A 19,334-nucleotide genomic window follows, 5' to 3' on the forward strand; every position below is an offset into this window, starting at 1 on the left:
CCTGTGCTCTCTTTCAGCCGGTTTGGACAATTGGCCCCAAGTACATAAACTCCCCCCGGCTGAAACGCTGCAAATTGTTACAGGGTTGAGTCTCACAAACTTGTCATTATCTCAAAATCAACATGTGCAACATCCATTCAACTTCCATCCCACTTTTTATCCTGTTCACAGTAGCGGGGCGCTGAAGTCAATCCCAAAGGCAGGGTACACTCTGGACAGTTCGCCAGTCCATCATGGGGCAAACACAGAGAGACTGACAACCACACACACTCACATTCAGATCTTGGGGTAATTTAGGGTCATCAATTAACCTTATATGTATGTTTTTGGGCTGTGAGAGGAAACCCACCCACACATGCTAAATTACACCAAGATGTAAGTGTGTGTGGTTGTCTGTCCCTGTGTGTTCGAGCTGTGATGGACTGATGAGTGGATGGAATATAGATAGATAGATAGATAGATAGATAGATAGATAGATAGATAGATAGATAGATAGATAGATAGATAGCGAGAGAGAGAGAGAGAGAGAGAGAGCGAGAGTTTGTATTTATCATATCTTTATCACAATATCCAATAATATTGTTGTAAATAGTATGTTTGCCTGATATCAATCACAATGTCTACCCTGGAAAAGAGAAAAGTTAAAGGCAGATTTATTTAGCTTGTTTCTCTGCCGCTGAGTTGTGAAAGGAAGGGAATTAAAAAGTGAGCACAAAAATATTGAACATGTGTTTCAATCACGCTGCAAATTTCATCTGTTAATTATTTACAATATCCACACTTGTGGTGTGTGTATCATTAATTAATAAGCTCCGAGGGGAATCAGCGGTTCAATGTATCTAATTAGCCTCATGAACTTTCAACACAAACTTTGCCGTCGACTTAAAAAAAAAAAAAAGAAGCTTTGCACATCATAGTGCACTGTCCTAAAAAGCTTATTCAGTGTTAAAAGTGTTATTTTGCGCAGTACCGTGGGGGGGTTGTCCAGACGGCAGGCGGTGGCCTGTGACCTACACACCTCGTTCGTCCTGGCGTGCAGACCACCTGTAACGAGCGTCTCTGTCCACCAGATGGCGCTCCTGTTAGATTTTCCGTGGTTTCACAAGAGTGCTCAACTTCGTCCCCGAATAGTACACTGACTTTAAAGTTGACGTAAATCTTTCTAACTCACAGTATCATTGTTTATCACAAAGCCTTCGTATTCAGCAAAACATCCAGCGGAGCAGGTTAAAGGTCATGTGTGCCAACTGCCAGTGCTTGAGATGTACTGAAATCAATCAGGAATCCTCTTGGCAAAAAAACTTTTCTAAGTTTATGAAATAATGACCTCGTAGATTACTCGTAGTTATTTGTGACACTGGGTCATACTTTTGTTTTTTCATGGCCAAACATAAGTGACAGTCCACGGACACGAATGGTCAGGCCATCTGAATATGAATAATTAGTTTTCATATCTTGCTTGTGCATTTTGACTGTTTACTGTGTTTTAGTAGCTTCACTGAAATGAATTCACAGCTTAGTTTAAAATACAGTTCATCTGAAAATTATTGTCCCAACCCATCCTCTTTCCTCTTTCCTTTTTCCTTTTTCCTTTGCTTTTGACACATTCACAGTTAAATCTTATCAGAGAATCAATAGTTTATAGTTTCACATACAACACTTCAAACGAGCATATTTTTTTTTTATTTAATGAACTTTCCATTTGAAATTTGTACAGGTAATTTTATGACATAAATCTGTGAAAACGTGTGCAGTGTTGCCATGTTCTTGATCGTATCTGATACTGTGGGAGGGAATGGTGTGGGCCAGAGAATGACATGCCCTGGGTTGTTTGCAGGTAAACCAATCTGAATACATTAATGATTATGGGGCTATCTCCTGTCCTTTCAAACTGTTATCTCCTGTCCTTTCAAAGAGAAGAAGGGGCAACAAGGGAGGGGGATGGGATAAAGGGTCTGATGGGGGAGGCCAGTTTGCCATGTTTAGTGGGGGAAGGGACACAAACAGAGGGCCACAGGGCCCCTCTTTTGGGTCTTGAATACATCTGAGGCTCTGTCTCACACACAGGCAGTCCTACAAACAAACACATACACACACAACAGACATACATTTTAGTCCGTTTGTCATCTTGTGATTCATGACCAGTCCCTTTACAGACAATGCTATAAAATAATTTTTTTTATTGTGTGACAATAGAGCATACGATAAAATACAACAGTAGTAATGAACTTCACTGCAGATCTGCATTAACCATCTGTACATGCACTCACTCACCCTTCGTTTTTTCCCCCCAACTTAATTTTTTAAATAAACCTCTGGAAGGAAATGTGTTCAGACAGGAAGGATCAAGTAAGGGGGTAATTACCAATTGTAATACCACTTCTTGTTCACTCTCCCCACTCCTGTCCTGCTGCTTTTCCTCTTTCTTTGGCCTTCACAACCAGTGTGCCTGAGAGATCACTTGAGTTTCCTTCAGGGTCACGGCAGCTTGACAGGAAATTTCAACTGATGTGATTGACATTGACCTAAGACTACTGAGAAAATGCTGTGTTGTTTGTAAGTATTACATGTGATGATACTGCTGCTAATTAATAACAATTGTGTCATTACCCAAGTATAAGATGTTCTTCTCTAAAGAACAAAAAATTTGACCCTGGAAGAATATCCCGTAGTTGTATTTATGTATGGTCAACTCAAGCCACATCAAGTACAATATATTTGAAATCCCTGTTTGTGTTTTGCAGTAATTCAATCAATCACAAAATATTTACACATCATTTTAAATATCGTGTATGGCGAATGCCACTGTAATAAATACTCCGTGGTTATTAAAAGCCGTTCGTATAAAGCTGCTTTTCTGACACCCTATAAATAAGAAATTAAATCTCTCCCCTAATAATATCAGTGACTGCTCTTCCTATCACCTCGGGGTTCTGGTATACTTGTAGTTCCTTTGGTTAGAGCGCTCGGTCAGTTAAAAGAGCTGTGTGGAGTCGATGGACTACATTACCCAGAACCCCCCGCGGCCTGCCACAAGCTGGCTCCCTCCGCTCTGGGAGTGTTTCCCATTTAAACAAACACGGTACTGCCGAAGATGGCGGAGAGTTTGTAGAGGCGTTCAAGAAACTGCTGTAGTCAATGAAAGCGTCGAAGCCGGTAAGTTTCCTGCTGCATGTTCACTATTCGGCTAAAGTTGAGTTACAAACACCGCAGTTCGTGCGTGTTTTAAGGCGGTAGTTTGTTCCAGAGGGCAGTTTGTGCTGCCTCGCTCGAGCAGGCTTTCTAAGCTGCCGTGATACAACGAACCACCTCGCCGCTGTGTGTTTGTTGGGGAATGTTTGTTGCAATATTATCAGGTCCTCGGCTGGATATAGAAGCGTAACGAGGGTGTAATTACGCTGGATTGTGCCCCTCTCCCCGTCGCTTTAGTTCTCTGTTGGTGTTTTCATTGTCCGTTTGCCACAAACTTTACGAGACCATCGGCTGTGATTCGCCTGCCTGCAGTAGCAGTATCGCTCTTAATTCCCAAACGGAACTCGTTTTGTGATCGGAAACGGTAAACGTTAACTTTGTAAGCGCCGTTAAGTCGGTGTTTATTGTCCACAGCTTGTAAATAGCTCCGGTCACCGTGCTTTCGGTCTTTGCCGTTCCAGTTTCAGTTGAACCGCCTGGTATCGTCCGAGTTCACCGCTAATGTTAAGAATACAGAGGCGGTCCGTCCTGTGGAAGAAATGTTATAAAAAAAAAAAAACCCAACAACAACCAAAAAACAAAACCCATTCATTAGCAATGTTTTGTCCTAAATGCATGTTTAGATGTTAATAAATACAGCGTACCATGTCTATTTCTTTTATGTTTCACGGGAATACTTTTTTCATCAAAGACAAATATATTTAAAAAATAAATAAATCTTAACAAACCCATTTTCATGATGTGAAAATCTACTTTTCTTTATCTGGTGCTCACGTTCTGTCAACAAACTGCCAGCCACGAGTAACTACGTTGTATTTACCAGTATCCTCTCTGTTCCCAACTTGAACCGAGCAGCTCAGCTCTGATCAGAGACTCTACATCTGTTCTGTATCTGCAGGGCTCTGGATAATAGTGACTGGAATAAATGTGGGCCCATTGCTGAGGGATGGCATTCAGGAGGACTGGTGGAGGTGGATGGATGTGATTTAGTGCAGGGGCAGATCGACACCACCACGCAGGGTTCAGGTGGAGCTTGGCTTTTCTTTCTCACCGTGTCCGACAAGGTGAATGCTGAGCACTGAGTTTCTGAGGCTGCAGGAGGACATTCTTGGAGAGCGTGCTCATGTGGAGGCAAACAATGTGTTGGTGGGTTAGTCACTCTGCTCAAATGGTGGAGGTCGAGGTGTGTTGTCACTCTCAATGCCCGAGGCCATCCCTGCCTTTACTTGCGGGGCGTTCACGTTTTAGAGTGCATAACGAGGCAATACCGTGAACAATCTAATTTTAGTCATATTGCAACACAGCCATGGCAGTCTTATGAGTTTCCCCCACATATGGAATTCCCTTCAAGATGCTCATTATATAGACTGATATCCAAATAATGCCAGCATTATTTGGTGTGTGGCTGACTGGGAGGGAGAGTCGTGCTGCAGGCAGTCTTGAGCTGTCAGATGAGCTAACTTGTCTTTATTATGAGTCTGATAGAATGCCATTACTCAAACCCACGTATGTGGTATTTTTTGCAAGTGGTAGAATGACCACTGTGGGAACCTTTCCAATGAACTGTTTCTGCTCATATTCTTGGCAAATGGAGCCCCTTGTCCCCCATTCTCTGTCCCTTTATCTACCACTTTCTTTCTCCCTCACACAGGGTGTCAGGCTGTGTTAACAATGAATCAATCTTTGGGGGGATTCTTTGACTGCAGATGGGGTGCAGAAGTGACTGCGATGCATGGCTTTCCCTCTTTGTCCGCTGGCCCCTGTGCTCTCAATAATTCATTAACTTATCACTTTTTCTCATGGCTCAGGAAGAAGTCTCTGTGTGGTGGCTGAGTCGCAATCAAATCAACACAGTTTAAGTGGCATTGCTGATAATAAGCAGTCATAGAGAATTATTTTACTCAATAAAGTTTCATTGCCTTGTCAACAGTACAAAAAACACCTAAATGGCATTTATTGCCTAACAGTTTATAAGCATGGTAAGCCAATGCAAAGCTCTCTTGTTATTCTTAAAAAGCGAAGCACACTGTAAATGCTTTCCTCGGTTCAACACTGTCGTCAGCATTTGGTTGAAGCATAAATGTACAGTTTTTGTGACACACGATGTCCAAACCGCTCTCTCTAGACTCAAATCCTTAAACTATGTTAGATAAGTGAAGACTCTTTAACTCAAAAGCAAAACCAAAGTGGAAAGATTACACTAATTGAATATATTCATGGTAGGATTTTATTTACTTCCAAACATAAAGTGGAAACAGACAGAAGAAGAGCCAAGTGAAGAGTTTGGCACTCTTGTGAGCAAATTTCTGATGACTGTCTAATCTGTCTCTGTCAAGCGGCATTTTTGTGTTGCTGATGTCTGAATAGATGGCATTCTTTGACTGTTTCGTCAGCCTGTGTGTCTTAAGAGAGGCCGGGAGTTGAAGATAAAATGTTTAGTTTCGAGTGACTGCCAGTGTGTCATGTGGTATGTGTTCAATTTAAGATTAATACCTGTGTGGATGAGCAGTGGCTCTGAGGGGACACTCAGCTGAAAGCACCGCCTGATTGTTTGCCCCTAATTGAAATATGACTCCTTGGTCTTGGTACCTTCTTTTTCTTTTTTTTTTTTTCTTTGTCATGCAGCCGTAGAAAGAGTGCAGTAATAGTCGGAGAAAACAGTTCCTCTCTCTGACTGAATTTCTTTATCGAGGACCATTTTAGTACTCTGTACATCTTTAGGTTTCCTGTTCCAATTCCATGTATTTTGGTCTGGTTCATATCACTTTTACTTCATCTGACATGATATGATTAAGACTTTTGTTCGACTTGTGACCCAGAGCTGTTTTTTTACAACCAGGTTTTGTCCCCTCATCTCAAGGTCACTCGCAGTGACAATGACTCCCTTTTGTGTTTCATTGAAAGTGTACTCCACTCTGCTGTGCTTATGTGGCAGAATCCAACAGGTAGGTTCACTTCATTCCCGCCTACCGCCATAGAGCTAAATATAGCAAACTCTGCTCAACAAGACAGTCGTGTTTCCACAGTTGAAATATTTACAGTTGCCCAAACAAGAAATGCTGAAACCAGATAAACCAGAGCGAGTCACAGCACCAGCTTCTCGGGGACCTAATTTTGGCGTAGTTTCTTCTCTTCTCCAGCTTTTGAGGCAAAAACCCAACTATTGGGCTGGCTGAGCCATATGTGAGCCATGCACTCTTCTAAAAGCCAAACAGGCAGCCTGAAGCAATCATTGCACCCAATTCTAGTTTATAACCAGCAAAGATTTGGAAAAGTTTTCTCGGTAGTGCTCATTGATTGGATGGAGGCAGGAGTTTATTAGGCAAAGGAGTGCCAGGAGCTTTGTCCCCCTCCCCTCGGTGCCCTTCCTCTTTAACTTCAACTCCCCCTTTAACTTTCGCTCCCTCAGCTGAAGAATGCTCGTAAAATGGGTTCACCTGAACAAGCCAGTGGGAGGGTAGGACCCGGGCTTAGTTTTGTTACTATTGTAAAAAGTTAGTCAGACCTTGTTTGTGTTTTGTTTAGGGTCCCCTGTTATAAAAAAAAAGAAAAGAAAATAAAGAAAATGCTTTCAGGAGAGACTGCAAGGGTGAAAAAAAGTTTGGTTTGAAAGATAACTGCTACCAGATGCTCAGTGTGTCTGTTATTCAGCATAAAGAGCAGGAAAAAAGGAGGCTGGCGAGGAGGGGAACAGAAGAAGACATACTGTCATTTCTGAATGAACTTTTCAACTGGTACACACACGGCTTCCATCCTAATTCAAGCTCTTGTCTTTGTCAGTAGAAACACATTTTTAAAAGTTGTCATATCACATTAAGATCAACAGTGTCTAAAACCCGATGTGGCTTTCATTGTGTGGGGCAGTTCAGTTCAGTTGACCATCATTTCGTCTGTTGTTGGACAGTAACAGGAACAGATAAGTTAGTGTTTCCATTCAGATCGGAGAAAGGGACAGTATGTTGTTTATCAGTGAAGACAGGAGGGTAAAACTGAGTGTTGGGTTCATCAACAGAGTCTATGAAGTTACACGTTAGAGCAATTGTCATATCCGCCGCCTGTAAGTGATACGAGTTTGTAGCACTAACCATAAGAGGCTGGGTTTTTGACCACCGCGGTCTGTGTGTGTTTCCAGATTCTCCGAACGCTTACCTTTACGGGCCTCTAAGCTCAGCCCGCATAATCTAGGGGCGTCACATACTTGGTTGCATACTCTTTCTTTTTGTTTACATTGTGTTGCTATTTTCCTGCACTTCTCCAATCCGAAACAGCTTAATGCAGAAATCATGTGGCAATGGGGTGTGATTTCTGAGTCCGTCTGGATTAAGAAGCAGCTGTGGCTGGCATGGCTCTGCGAGTGGTGAGAGGATATGATCCGGTGCAGGCAGAGCCTGTATGGTACCGCCTGCTGCTTCATCTGTAATTTCAATTCTCCCTTCAATAAGAAAATTACTGCAGGTTTCTAACACTGAGTAGATTGTTGCTCACAATGCTGTGCTGCTGGGTTTCTATTTTCCACTGCTGATCCCACTTTAGTGCAGCCTCGAGTTCAAAGACGAGTCAAAATCATGATTGACAGACCTCCACGCCATCGTTTATGGCTCCAGACTTAATACAACATGTCAACACTGGCAGCGCATGTGTCTGGTAATTTACTACGCTCATTTTGTAATTGCCATGCTTTTTTGTGTTTTTTTTTTTCTTCTCACTCTTCACTGGTTAAAGTGGAAAATGTTCCTTTTCACGTTACTGTTCTCACTCCGCTTGGTGACGTCAGTCTTGTTTATGTGGCTCGTCGTTAAGGCAACACTCTAATCAAAAGGTTACTGCTCTGAAGCTTTCTGTTGTCCCCAGAATAGCAGAGCTAACACTTGCCTCCTGACAGTGCCACATCACATCAAACTTTGCATTGTCCTCTTCGTTTGAGAAGCCAACCACCGCCACTAAAGTTCAGCATTAACCCGATCCAGCATTTCATATAGAGGCGGTGATACTTTGGCAGGCAGTTGGCCATGTTTCCATACTGCCTGTTTTATGTTGTGCTCCTATACGCTCATCCAGCTGCACATGCACTCCCGGAGTGAGTGAGTGTGTATGACCGTGGTATGACGGAAATAGTAGAGGTGAAGGTCCCCATTCAATTAGCACCACTGTAATAGTCAGTACAAATCCTCCTCTGTTCCCTGTCAGCTTCTTGAAATATAATTAACACTGAGCATCGTTCAAAATAAAATGGGAGTTTGGTTTTGAGGATTAGCTGAGCTTTGACAATTGTGGAGAGTAAAAACACACAGTGGGAGGACTATTTTAACATTTCTTATGTAAGACTAGGTTAAATAAAGATGGTCATTGTTTAATAGTTGTTTACAGTAACTGCAAAAAAGACCTAGCTTGAGGGGGTTCGGGGGGAACGGGGGGGGTAGGTAAATGTAATATATTTCAACTCAAGGTTTTGAATTGTGGATTTGGTGAAAACACAGGATACTAGAGCCAAACCCGCATTTCATTGGATTAGTTGTTTTTTTTAAAGTGTTATTTGCATGTAAATGTGTAAAAACTTTCTTCACTGCATTTTGCGCTGTATAAATGTCACTATTTTTTACTGCCATATATGTTGGTGCTTGTGCTTCGTTTCCTCAATAATAATGTTGGAAGAGACATACCTTAAGTTTGAAACCTTTTGAAAAAGTCAAGTTGGAGTTCCCTTTAAGCTGCGTGGGCCTGCAGACAATTATGTCCACATTTGTGTTGCCTGACAGCACGATAAACTTGAGGCTGACCGGTGTGCACCCCTCTCGGTTGGCCTGTGTTGTTCTTTGCCGGCTCCCTTTGCTGTGCGAAGGCCTTGATTAGCTGTGCAGGGTTAATTACTCAGCAGATGGGACAGAGAGCACTGCCACCACGACTAAAACAAATCCACAGTTGGATTACGGCTGTGTGTGTGTGTGTGTGTGTGTGTGTGTGTGTGTGTGTGTGTGTGTGTGTGTGTGTGTGTGTGTGTGTGTGTGTGTGTGTCCGTCCGTCCATCCGTTCGTCCGGTGCCCTTTCAGACTGAGCAGCTCTGATTTGGCTGCTCAACAGATTGTGAGGTGTTGTGATACAAGCCCAGCAATAACCTCTATGCCCTTTATGTTTTTAGTCTTTTTAATCATACTTTTAAAGTTGTGTGTTAAAATTATTATTTTTTGTTTTAACTTGTAGCAGCGATGACTAAAAAGCAATGAAACATTGCATTTATAGTTTCTCAGCTTCTACTCTGTTTCCCCTCGTACCTTTCCTCTGGAATCTTTTCCACCTAGGCTCTGTCAACACATGACTCTTGCCGGTTGAAAGAAAGGAAAAGTAGTAGTAAGGGGAAAAATGGGAGATGGGAGGGGCCAAAGTTGTGAAACTGGCGTCAGACCATCTTTTGAGTGGAATTCTTTGCAGGGGTCAGAGTTCAGGCGCTGCAGTGTGGCGCTGTGATTGGCTGAGGAAAGGTGAAATGAAAACCACAGTAAACTTTTGACCCCGGCGCAGGAGCGCTGCAGGAACGCCCAGGCTCAGCTCTGGCGTGGTGGAACAGAGCCCGCTCTCTTCCTGTGTTTACTCCACCAATCCAGCGGGGACGGCGGGGAGAAGAGGAGGAGGGGTTGGAGGCAGCACAGAGAGGGCGGGGGAAGAGTGGCACAGTTGAAACTTGTACACAAAAACACTCAGAAAGAGAACAGTAAAATCAAGAACAATATTTTACATTAACAAAGGGCCATTTATTTGAAAATGCTGCCAAAAGTAATTACAGTAGTGAACATATCTTCACACTGAATTATGTGTGGCTGCATGAGATTTGTGAGCGCTCTGCATCTGCATCAGTTGCATGTGAAGATGTAAGTGTTATCAGAGCGGGCAGCATGGAGGCTGATCGGGCCCCGACGCTCTGGCTCCCCAGATAAAAGGCTGTTTGGCCATTGATTAATGAACTCATTTCCATAATATTAGGCTTCCGCGATCACAGCCCAGCGCGTTTTGTTTGGATGCTGTGGTCTCCTCTGGACGAATCTGTTATCCCCGCGCTTATCACCTCGCTGGATACACCAACACGTCAAGCTTATAGAAAATGAAAGGATTATGAAAGATACTACATCACAGTGGTGCAATGCATTGGGTCGAATTAGTGCCTGCATTGGTCCCAACCTATCCCGCTCCTTTTTGTCTTTGTATTAATGATGGATAGTTGTAGGACACACACACACACACACACACACACACACACACACACACACACACACACACACACACACACTGCATGGAATCTGCCATCTCTTTGTTTTCACCTTCATTTATTTTCCCTGGTTTTTCGACACGTTGCAGTTTGTGTGAGAAAAATGGAGAGCTACACACGCAGCTTACCCAAGCTCGTGTGTGTGTGTGTGTGTGTGCGTGTGTGTGTGCGTGTGCGTGTGCGTGTGTGTGTGTGTGTGTGTAGTGGGTAGTGGGTGAGAGTGGGGGATGTTTTTCCTAGAGGAAACAAGCAATCCTATGAAGGTGGCTTTGCCTTTGCTTTGAAACACCCCGTTTCTCAGCTTTACCTCAGGATACCTTCTACTTTTACATTTATTTTATGAGGATGTTTCTCAAGCGGTTTACAGACAGCATCTATTATGCTTTATTAACTCATAAAATTGTGTGTTTTACAAAGTTGTCTTTTTTTAAAGTTGATGATTAATACTGTATAAAGTCATTTATAATTTAGGTTGAATTTTTGGGGGGAGTTGGTGTCATTTTTATACATATGGCATCTTCATGGAATTGTCTATCTGTATACAATATATCCATATATAATATATCCATAGTAGCTCACATTTGTGTCTCCACCATGGATTTAAAGGTTGTGCTGTAGTCAACTTTGAACTGCTCCTAATACGAATGGGACATTAACTGTGATTCATTTATACCTTTTGAGTGTTTTTCTATTAAGGAAAACAATAAAATTCTGATTTATGTTTGTAATTTTAATTCACAATGCAAACCTTCACGTTAGCAATGGAAAGAGGCAAAAGAAATGACTTGCTCCGGGGTTGCAAACAGATGTACGTCCCGGCCTGTATTTCTAGTCTGGTTTCTGAGCCTTGTTGGAATTTCTCTGTGTTAATGAAGGCTTTCTCTCAGCAATTTACAGCTTCACTTTCTCAAAAATCCTCACTTGTACACACATGCTTCGCATATGTCTTCCTTATCCCCATTCCTGAATCTCATTGTGTGGCGGCCCTCCCCGTCTTCCCATCAAAACCAGACACAGTCTAGTCCCATTAGCCAGATTATTCGAAATCCTGCCCAACAGAAACAGCTAAGAAACAGAAATCGCCAATCAATTGTCAGGTGATGAGAGTGAAGCAAAAAAGTGCAGGCGCCGAGTATGTGTCTTCAATTTGGAACGAGCTGGATCTTTCCTGCTTGTCATTACCCTTTTCCCCGTGTTGTTTGGCCACAATTCCACTCGGTTGACTGTATAAAAGTAATTTCACCTAAATAGTTTAACGCTTGGTTCAGAGAGATGTCGTCCGGCTACACCTGAGCAGCTTGTTTGAATGTACAGCAAGAAAATCAAAGCATGTTACCATTAAGGCGACATATTGTTCCGTTACACGGTTTACACTCACGATAGCAGCACTAGTTAGTTACACTCAGGCGAGTTTGACATTGTTTAGAAGATCTGAAGCAGTTTATGATGTTACAGTGTCCTGGAGAGTTTTAGTTTCTGGATACTCAAGTGCTTAAAATAAAAAAAATAACACATACACAAATGAATGCTTCAAGTTCTCCAGATTTTATTGAAATTTTAAGGTAGCCAATCGCACGTGCGTTACACACTCCTGTATGTGGGGTGAGTTTTCTGATTTTTGATTTAACTGTACAGGTTCATGGAGTCTTCAGGTAAGGCAAATCCATATTCAAGGTATAGAAAAATGAACAATGTCAAATCTATTTCAGCAAAACTGCAGTGACCCTGCTGAGGAGACGCAGAAATATGTTGAGTACCTGTCATAATGTAATGAAAACCCGTTTTGCAAATGACCCCACATTAAACCCCTCCCTTCAACAATAATTGTGAGATTTAGATTGTTCAAGTGGCACAGAAAGTTCCACTAGAGAGTTCAAACGATTATAATCAGTGAGCTCCATTAGCTGCTGTTTGGTACGAGTTCAACATTAAAACAAATAACCCATTTCACACGTCGACACTTCGCTTTTCTCTTTCTGGAGGCATCTCACGACAAAATGAACCGGGCCAACTCGACTTGGTCGTTTGTCTTAGAAAACAGTCCAACCCTTAATCCAAATGGCTTTATTAATTTGGCTGTTGTTCACTGGCTACACAGTTTAGTCTGGGGACAAAACGTCTTCCAAGACATGCGACCGAGTCCAGTTCATCTGATTCAGTGGCTCTTCTGTAGCGTGTCTGGCATCTGTCAGTCTTCAGAGCCCTAAAGCCCCCCCCCCCCCCCCCCCCAACAAATAATCAAGATGCCATCATCCATTCTTGATGATTGCTAAAATCTACCAAACACCAGAAATTCCAATTTAAGGCCCATAATATGTATTCGAAAATGAAGGTAAATGTTTGACCGTTTGGTTTTATTTAAATATTCTTTAATTTTGTGACAAGATTTTGGTCCTGAGATCTGAGCTGACATTTGATTTGACCAAGCATGGCGTTAAATTCCATTACCAATAAAAACTAATGTTGTGCTTTGGCTTGGTGGAAGTTCCGGTTGCACTTAACCCGGTATACGACGAGGTTTTATGGTCGGCAGGAGGTGGAGAAGTTCTTTGAAGAAAACAGGAAGTCATTCTGTCCTTTTGTTTCTTTTTTGGACTTGATGTCCCAGACTGTGGTGGACACCTTTTGTTACTTTATGGCCTTACTTCTGTAGTGTCTGCATGCGTCTGTGTATGGATTTGAATGCAGATAAGTCCTGGTCCTAAACGTTTTACCTGAAATTATTCTTATTATAGACACAAACACACACACACACACACACACACACACACACACTATTGGGGTTGCTTGCTGATTGTGTGGCTGTGTGCCCCAGTTTGTGTGATATTTGTTTTGGATGGGCCGGTGTTTATTGTTGGGCCTGCCACTCTTTGTGCAAGAGAGCTCAGATTGCAGGCTTCGTTTCAGACTGAGCAGGAATGTCCTCCTCACTATTCTGGTCCTGACTGACTGACGCTGCTGCTGCTGCTGCTGCTGCAGGCCTCTCGCCCTACTGTTGTGTTTCTCAAAGAATATATGTTTGTAATTATTCGTTTGTACAGATAGAAACATTTCAGTCCGGAGTTGCTCTTTATCCGATCAAGCAAACCCGATTTTTTTTTGCACGCAAAAACACGTCTGCCTCATTGTGAGCCTTTAAACAGGTTGGTTCAGCTTGCAAACATTGCCCAATTAACTTTCCCTCCTCACTGAGGTGTCACAGCCGCTGGAATTGTTTACCTGAAACCTTTGTGTGAGGACACAAACTGCGTCCCCACTGGGTGGGTGACTAATCATGACACTGATGATGTTTCAATATTTGTTTTATAACAACACATAACTGGTTTGGGAGTGGTTGTGATGTTGTTTGGCAGTTTAGAAGTTATGTGGAAGCCCAGTCGCTGTCTATGATGTCTGTATTTTTTTTCTTTGTTTGACAATTTATTACTGTCAACTGTCAAATATATTGTTTGGATTTTATTAACAAAGTTAACACTAATCTTTTCATTCACTGTCTGCATGTCAGCATATGTTTGGCTGATCAGATGGAGTCCTTGATTGTGTCGACAACCATCATTAACAGTTGGATTCAGCTTTTATTATTTCAACATTACTTCATATCTGGTGGCAACAGGCAGAAATTGGAAGCACGAAAACAGAAACATCAATAAAAACTCCACTTCTGAACAACTACTACTAGGAAGTGCGGACACAGGGGTGATAGAAAAACAGACACATTCCAGTTTTGTAAAATTAAAAGCAACAACCAAAGACGTAAACATCATATACTTAAGTGTACTACAACATTCTTCTGTAGTTCCTCAACTGCTCTATAAGACCTTTGTTGTAAATTTCTAGATGTAACATTTTTTAATTTAACCTTTATTTAACCAGAAAAACCTTGTTTAGATTAAGAATCTCTTTTTCAAGAGTGTCCTGGCCAATACGGGCAGCAGCACATCAAAACGTTTCAGACAAATCAGGCACTGAAAACATATAAGAAAATGTTAAGACTTTTAAAAATACAGAATCAAAGAAAGCAATTTTTAGACGTGCACATTTGCTAAATGAAATTGACCATGAGTCCATTATTCAAAACATCTACAGACAGGTGTGTCTCCAAGTCATTAAGCAACTTCTTAAAAGAGTCCAGTAAAACCAGGCTTTTGAGTTTCAGGTCTTTTTGTAAATTGTTCCAAGCAAATAGAGCCACAAACCTGAACGCCTTCTTTCCCCAAGTTCAGTCCTGACTTCAGCGACAGACAGTAAAAGAAGATCCTATGAGCGAAGATGATCAGAGTCAGTGTTTCTCTGACTGCTGCAGGTCTGAAGGGAGGATGGGAGCAGACCCTAAATACACTTACCAATGAGAACACACCAATGATGTCCGAGCATATAAAGAAGACCTTCCAACTGGAAGAGACAGCAGACAATGATGTGTCAGACATTTAAAATTGGCAATGAACCTCAGAGCTCCATGATAATCCATATCCAGGGACTGTGAACTACGAGTGGAGTTCAACAAGTTTAAGTTGAGTCACTTTAAGTTCATTTGTTGTTGAGGCCGACAATAAAAGGTTCATTAGATCAAAAAGAAGCCGACATGTTAAAAGTGACTATGTGTGTATAGTTAATGTCACACTTCACAGCAGAACTTTACAAATAGACTAAACATAAGCTGTTAAACATGCAACTTTACCTTTTTTATAAACTGCAATCTAACATCGTTAAACCTCCGGAGGCCCACTCAGAGGAGCCACTATATTTTCGTAGTTCACCGTGTAAACATACATGCACCAACAGAAAATCCATAGCTGCTCTGCCTAAACTGCTCATGTCTGTCACCCAGCGGACAGAGCGACAGGCCCGTCTACACCACAATCATCTGCTGGAAACAGAATCGTTCGTGTTTCACAGTTTGGAAAAGCCTTCTTAACTCCAAAAGTGTAATTTATTCATTTCCTGAAGGCACTGGCGACATATGCAGATAACATACAGGATGACGTGGTTATTCTTACATATTGCAGTACATACTGTACATGATTTAATGAAAACTGACATGCAGTCAAAACTTCGCACAGTCTTGTAGGGTCTTGTTTTTTAGCCTTTGCTTTTATTCTTGAGGGCGAGAGTGGATGGACTTACAACAGAGCCATTTAGACCAAAAACGGCTTCTATTTTTTCAGCTTTATTGCAGATAGTCATTTTGATGCTTTTATGAAAACAGAGTGGCAGTCCAGAGAAAACAAACTTGACGAAGGTCACTTCAACAGGTCATTCGAAAAGAATTTAATTGGTTGAGCTTTGATCAAATAATAGCACGAGTGATTATTTTTTAGTGTTGCTGTTTTTATCTCATATTTATCTCTCAGCTGGTTTTTGACTGAGTATTGCCTCTCAATACATTTTATAATATCCGTCTTACAGCAGAAAGTCTCTATACACAGAAAACCCCCGACCTCAGCAGTAAAGTTCTTTTCAGATTGATGCTGTTGCGGCTTCTCCTCAAGAGAAATGATCATTACTGTTACTTCATCACATCCATGGCTTCGAACGTAGGACTGAAGTGCCCATTCTGACGTACACTCCATTACACATGCCTATTTGTATGCAGCAGGTTTTCCTTGTGAACGCTTTTCATCAAGATTGAGTGGAAATGAAGACTTTACGCTGATGGTTAGACATGCACTGATGATGCTGTGTTTTGCAATTTTGAAAAACATGACCAGTCACAGAATACTTTAGTTGATATCATTATTATTTATTTGTTTGCTACGATCTTAATATTCAATTGAATGTCAATATGTTTGGTCTTTGAACAGCATTCAAATAGAAAACTGAAATAAATACGTTTATTACATTTCAAACAGGTACCGTCCATATTTTCAAAACAATATTGATTTAATTAACGTAGTAATTTCTGAAAGTGTCTAACATAGTGTGGCATTGAAATATAATAAACAAAACGATCAGCAATGATAACTAGATTCATATTTTCCATGTTCACATGGGTGCTTGTATCTCCAGGTCTGAATTACATTGCAGCTCCAGAAGCTGATCATAAGCGTCCTCAGTGTTTCGGTAAACCAGGACAGGAAGATATGAATGAAGTTCAACATGAATAAAAACACGGTTATGAACCACTGATCAGTTAGAAAAACACTGTGGCTCAGTGATGCTGATGAATTGTTGATCTGTTGTTGTATTAACTGTTAAAACGTCCTCTGAATGATCTGATTATATCCTGGCAATTTACAGTAAAGGATGAAAAGTGAAGACTTGTCTTTTCTTCCCCCTTCTGTGTTTAAATAATTCAGCTGCAGCATTAGCTCAGTTGCAGTCCTGCGTTGGGGCCTGATGTGATCAGTGGTCTGTGGTGGAGGATCGCGCCACGCTGGCTTCAAGTCTCATACTGCTTGTTTGTATGACTGTGACCGAACCAGAACAGATTTTTTATTCTCCCTGTGTATGATCATTTCTGAGAGATCTGTCCTTTTTCTTTAGCATGTTTTAAGGAAAAGCAATATTCTAAAAGTTTGTTTGTTTTCCATCATCTTCACAATCAATCGTCACTGAAAATGAAGAGTTTCTGATTATTCTTGGACTTCATGATGGAAAGAACATCTGACTGGCTTATCTGCAGCAGTCTGATGATGTTGCTGAAGGTCAGTGGTTTTGGGAATAGTTTTTACCCAAACATTGATCCCCAGACTCTCCCAGTATCTAGAGAAACCCTCCAGAGGCCTTTTTGGCCAGTGTGTATACACTTAAAAAATCAGTTCTCCGATGATGATGAAAGTTTTTAGGTGAATTTTGCCATGTCTTTGGTGATGAGAAATATGACTGCACATTCACTTTCTGACAGACTCTTTCATTCTGTGTCAGCACACGTGTAAATAATACATTTACAAGAACGAGTCCTACCATACGCCGTCTCGTTCCCTGACAGCCGTGGAAAAACCTTTGACAGCAAGGAGAAAACACAGAAGGTGTGAGCGAGAACTAAAGCGGCAGACACCCAGACTGATAAGCAGAATATGTAAATAGGGTGGATGAGTGGTCACATTTCCAGGAAAGGGAAGTGGTGACGCAGTGGAAGAGGCTGAGGGGAGGACGCAAACAGGATGCTATCTGCTGTGACTTCCTGTGTAATTTTAGAAAATACGTTTTCCCATGATTTTCTGTGGAGAAAAAAAACAAAACATTTCCAGAGCGTTTTTTTCTGGAAGCCTGATTCTCTGTCGTGTTGCAGCTTCCAGACATCCAGTGCAACAGTTCGTGACCTTTTGCTTTTCTCTTTCTGTTTTCAGGAGATGTTGAGACATTGAAATCACACCTGACCCTGAATGGAGTTTACCTGGTCCTTGTGCTGGCCAAGGTGAGTCTGCGGTAAATGGGAATACACACACCCGCTGATCCTTTCACCATCGATGGACAACCCCTGAAAGATTCTGACCACTTTGGTTTTAGCTGTGAGATGTGATATTTCTCACGTTGGCAGCTGCAGTCTGGGCACCTAATGGTGTGTGCTACATCTTATGTGGTCGCTGAGCAAGTTTCACATTGTCAGATAGAGCTGATTCAGTTCAGTGGCATGCTGCCAGACCTGTTGAGACTCTGTAGTTTTGGTGGGCTGCTGCTCGCAGTCTCTCACCCTGCTGAAGACATGTTGTCTACTCAGTGTAAAATGTCAGCCTTAGTGCTCTACTGAAATATACAGACATAATAACCTCAGTAGTGTGTGAGCTGCAGTCGTCTAAGGCTCCTGACAGCAACAAGTTTTCCCCTATTGCAGCCTGTTTTCATTCACTTTGGTTTTCTGCGTAGCCTTTCCTAGAGTATTGCCCTGTTCTGAAAAATGTTCCCCGCAGCTCTCTTGTTGGACTGTTTCAGGATGTGGGGCTGACTGAGGGCTGATGTCATCTTTCTCCACTTCTACAGAGGTGAGCCTTAGGACAGAAACCAGGAAGGAACGAGAGGAGGGAGGGCAGTGAGAGTCACAGCCGGAGCACCAGGGGCAGATTTAAAGAGGGGTGCTGAAAGGTAGACAGACAAGAAGCATGCACTGCAGATTTATGGTTTAGAGTGTGTGTGTCTGAGACGTGCTGTTTCCCTAATAGTAGTAGTAGCAGCAGCAGCAGCAGCAGCAGCGGTGGTAGGTGATTGGGCTGCAAGTCCCGGCCTGCAGTTGCAGAGCAGAAGTTGCATAATGGCTCCCATCCGTTCCACACTTTTCTTCACAGGAATGAGCTCACTCTGAGCATGTGTGTGTTTGCAGATCCTCACACGAGTAGAATTGGGCCGTAATAGAACAGTCTGGTTGTGCAGCCACACGCCGCTGCTTGTGTGCGTGTCTCTGGGTGGGAATCGGAAAGAACAGTGACCTTAGAAGCAGGCTACAGGGGTTTCCTCTTCTGTGAACTCTTGGGGGTCAGACACAGGGCAGTGCCAGATCAGGAAAACAAGGGCAGGGTCCTCAGCTCAGTGCTGCTTCACCCAAGGAGGGAGTGAGGGAAAGAAGGGAGGGGTTTTCTGAGCATGATATGGGTGGGATACCAAAGTGAAAGCCTATTGGAAACCAGAGCGGATGTAGCAGAATGGAAACTGCAGAGGAAAGGGTTTGTGGAAGAGGGATATTTCTTTATTTCTGTGGGAACACATGGCGGAGACTCGCCTGGATTGTTTAACAGCTCCACAAGCCTGAGCACCGTGTTGTCCTAGGCAGTTAGACAAAGAGGCAGGCTGGTGCATATATGCCTCTCTGGGACAGTAGCTACAAGCGCTCCTCTGTCTTCCAGGTCCTGCTGCAACATGCCTGAGCCTGTAAGTGTGCTAGAAACGCTTTGTGTACACGGTGTGTTGCCGCTGTTAGCAGAGTGGTATCATTCTAGCGGGCAGGCTGGCT

At 42.4% G+C, this 19,334-nt stretch overlaps 1 protein-coding gene across 4 annotated transcripts in view; it reads left to right on the forward strand.

The window, feature by feature from the left end:
• The first annotated feature begins 3,080 nt into the window (after positions 1-3,080).
• ncoa3 (nuclear receptor coactivator 3) overlaps positions 3,081-19,334 on the forward strand; it is a 28,617-nt gene continuing 12,363 nt past the window's right edge. For 2 of the 4 annotated variants that reach the window (XM_080461980.1, XM_080461983.1), the window contains exons 1-2: positions 3,081-3,156; positions 17,740-17,807. The gene's annotated coding sequence lies outside the window, so the exon portion shown is untranslated. Of the gene's footprint in view, positions 3,157-4,183; positions 4,257-17,739; positions 17,808-18,392; positions 18,473-19,334 lie in introns of those variants that run through there. The other 2 variants (XM_080461981.1, XM_080461982.1) reach the window with 2 other exon arrangements.

Source organism: Lipophrys pholis, assembly GCF_963383615.2.
Source record: "Lipophrys pholis genome assembly, chromosome: 4".
Classification (NCBI taxonomy): Eukaryota; Metazoa; Chordata; class Actinopteri; order Blenniiformes; family Blenniidae; genus Lipophrys; species Lipophrys pholis.